This window comes from Apium graveolens, chromosome 4 (assembly GCF_009905375.1).
Source record: "Apium graveolens cultivar Ventura chromosome 4, ASM990537v1, whole genome shotgun sequence".
Classification (NCBI taxonomy): domain Eukaryota; kingdom Viridiplantae; phylum Streptophyta; class Magnoliopsida; order Apiales; family Apiaceae; genus Apium; species Apium graveolens.
This window is the reverse complement of record NC_133650.1, coordinates 289,396,812-289,401,100: the sequence shown is the minus strand read 5'-3', so window position 1 is coordinate 289,401,100 and position 4,289 is coordinate 289,396,812.

The following is a 4,289-nucleotide window of genomic DNA, read 5'->3' as shown; positions in this document are numbered from 1 at the left end:
GTATATCCACTAGGAATTGAACCCCTTACCTCCAACTTATCAATTTTATGTCCCTACCATATTGTTACATAACATTTTGAGTGCATTTTAAAATTTTTATAGATAAGTCATATTCTCTCTTTTTATCAAATTCTCTTTTTTATAAATTTTAATTTTTGAGTGAATAAAATACTGATTTATATTATTTATTGATGTCATCCCGTTTTTTTAATTTAGTTATTATAGTATTCTTCTATATATTTAAATGGGACTATGCGCAAATTGAGCCAATAAAATATGTGTGAAGTTACCCTTTTACTCTTATATACAAAGAATTTACAAAATTGACATTCTAATATAATTGTGCTAAAATAAAAAATTATGTGAATACTAATAATCGAACACCTGAAATCCTATAAGAAACTGATCTCATAACCATTATGGCACAAAGATCTTTGAGTTTATTTTAACATTCTAATCAAATAAAGCACTTTCTCTCTTTTTGTCCTAATTTCTTATATTATTTAAACTTTAAGCAAATAAAATGTTGATTATATTTTTATATAATTTCATTTTTTCAGTTTTCATAATTTATAATTATAAATTCAGTCATCTTTTATAAATTTTAGAACCCTTAAATTGTTTTTGATTAAAAAATGTTAAATATATTTTTAATTATTATAACATTATTTTATGTACTTTATTTAAATTAGTCATATTACTGATAGGGGGTGTAAAGTGGGGTGAAACCGAACAAATATATACTCAAGAATGAGATCATTTTAATTTGTAATGTCTATATTTGAATTTAATATAATTTGATTAGAATATAATGTAGTCACGACTATTATAAATCAGATTTAAATCAAATTTGAGCATTATTATATAATTTATCGTACTAGCCGATTAGTATGTGATGTCTCGTATACTGACAAATATTATCTAATAATAACATAAAGTATGGTTTTTATTTAAGTTATTGATAAGTAATAACCTGGAATTTTGAATATTTTACCGGATAGCAATAATATCAGAGATTTCTACAAAAAATTAACAAACAAATATTGAAAAGTACAAATAAATAGTCTATATTAAATGACCATTCATTAAATATATTAAATTATATGATAAAAAATGTATAGTCCGATTACGGTATGTTCGTTCAATCTATTTCTTATTATTTTTTCTCATAATATACACTCGCTAAAATGACATGTCATTATTTATTAATTTTGGTATTTATTTCATTCTCACTAATTCAACGACTTTTAAAAAAAACATTCACACTTCTCAACATTCTAACTCTCCAGATGCATCCTAAAAATGAATAACTAGGTTGAGATTCTGAAACATAAGATATCGCAAACACAAAAGAAATTATCATCGATTAAACATTTTACAGTCTTTTTGTAAATTTAAATAAGAAAAAACTTGTAAAATTGGAATGAAAAAAATGCAAGTCTTTCATAACAAATTTTTATAAGATATATTAAACTGAAACGCAAAGTTATATCAATCAATTTGCTAAATCAAATACTAAATACGTGGACAATCGATGATTTTTTTTATTATTACATATACATTATTTTTTAATTATTTTTTATACTTAAAGTAGTGTGTGCGTGTGTGTATTACAGTCAATTCAAAGATTATTACATTTGTTTATAAATTTATTAATAACATAATTAAATAAAATACAAAAATATTCAAAAAAATTGCAGTAAATTTGAGTTAAAATGAGTTAAAAATTTAGATCTTCAAGTATGTATAATGTTTCGCTTAAACCAATATACGATGAAGTTGATATATATATATATATATATATATATATATATATACGTGTACTTGAGTTCATCCAGATCCGATGTTATGAGAAATAAATGAGGGTCATGTGGTAAATTTTGAAAATATTAATAATTTTCAAGCGGTCATTAAAGATGCATATAAATATTACCTCAGGGGAACAAACCGATGTCTTTTACGTAGTTAAACAAAGTGAGCTAACTCTAAGAATACTATTAGGGGTGCTCGCGTGTCGAGTTGGACTGATTAAATATTATAAAGCCCTAAGTCAACCCATTTAATTCGATTTTAATACAATTAAAGCTTAGATTAAATTCTATTATGTTGGGTCCGTTAGAATTTGAGTTCGTTTGGGTCGTTCATAATATAAAAAATTATTATGTATGTGTACAACAATGTTAAGATAAAATAAAACAGGTTTGGTGAATCTTTTTAAATAAAAGTTTTTACTATGATACATATTATACTTATAAAGAGTCCTTTTGATCAAGTTTTAACATGAATATTGTCAAAATTGTATATAATATTAGTTAAAGTAAGTTCGTATATGCCAATTTAACTAAATACAAGTTTGGCTATGTACGGTTGCATTTAGATGCAGTTTTCAAGTAAAAAAATTACATTCATCTACCACAATGTTGTTAAATGTTAGTCGTGTTATGGAAGGTTGAATAGAATGATTCAACTCAAATCATATTATTACATGTAGAGGAGCGGGTCGCGTTGGAATGGGCGAGTTACATACAAAATCCTAACCAAACTTATTAATTCAATTTTATTCATTTTTAACTAAATTAAAGTTTAGTTTGAATTTTTTGGATTGGGTTAGGGTGGTTTAGGTCGGGTATTGTATGAAATTATGAAATTTTGTAATATGTCTCTACGCGGTCAAAGTTTATTTTTTATAAATATACTATAATTATATTAAAATCACATGAGTTTACGTGCACACATGTCAAACATAACTATTATACTTAAGTAACAATTTATACGTACTCAATTACTTAATTTAATAAAGCTGATTTAAAGTGATTTGAATCTAAAATAATTTTTTACCAAATTTAAATTTATTGTATATCTTTTGTGGTATTGATATTTATTCAAATTTTATGAAATAAAATATAACCAATTTATGTTTTATTCATGACAAGGATATGTGATGTTATAAAATTAATATACAATATAAGATGAAGCAAAAAAAATATTTCCCCATTTTTTAATTATAAAATTATTTTAATATATATAATCATATTCGAGAAATTATTTTGTTATATATAATGGTCCGTGTCTCGCACGGGCTTTTATGCTAGTTTCATTTTATGTATTGACTAATTTTTTATAAGTATATAATCTTATCTTAAATTTTAGATACGAGAAAATAGAAGTGTTAATACCGGTCCAACACATCATGATCTCCGACCCTTTTCAGGTCTTTAAAGTTAGTGGCATGTTTGGGAAATTACTTCTCCACTAATTCGAAACTCGAAAGGTTCCATATACATATCTGCCATCTGAGGGTCACTCTAATTCCATGGGCCCCACCCCCATGTCAATGTTTCCCAAATTCATGAATTAGCTAACCTGTTACGTTGAACACACAACTAATACCTTCTATTTTATAAACGAAAATCAGTTCAGAAAAACAAAAATAATTGAAATGAAGAAAAGGAGAGGATAATATATTAATGCATTATTAGCACAAAAGAAAAAGAGAGATGTGATCATGTAATGTTTATATAGAATGATTCATACTAATCTAAGTAGTTTATTGTAGGTGGCTGTGCCACTTCTTCCTGTCCAGTGCTTTCTACATATTCCATGCCATTATTTCTTGGAGATTATCATTCTTTACTTGTCTCCTAACAACAATAATTGTGATTCTTGAAAATAAGGTGCTCATTTATCCATTCATCCAGTCTCCAGTTAGCATGTTCATAGAGAAACTACAGAGTTTAACTATGATGCTATTCCCAGTTACTTGGTGTTTAAATTTCTGAAATTGTCCTTCACAGATATCGAATTTTCTGCTAAGATCGAAAGTAAAAATAATCAGATCAGCGTAAAACTGTACGAATGCATGCATGCAAGATCAAATGTTATACACCAAAAAGACAATGTTATTGGTAAATGGTTAATGTTATTGTGATCTGATTACATGATTAGTCATGATGCTAGTTATTAGTTAAAGGATTGAAAGATGCTTTTCTTATCTTGATTATGAAGCATGTATCCAAATGTAGGGCCTTGTAGTTGTAGGTATTTATATAAATGGATGGCTCCCTGTAATTTGAATGTTTGTTTCATGACTGTTAAAAAATATGGCAAGTGTACAATGTCCATTTATTCACTGTTGCCTACTGTTTGTTTCTTTTCTCCTACTTGGTCCTTCCATTTCTTGCTTTGAACCAAACATTACATGTTGCCATTGCTATCATCTGCACTTCAAGAATATGTTGTTTATGGCCACTGGCTTAGATTTCTCTCGAAAGCTTGTGAATTATTGCACA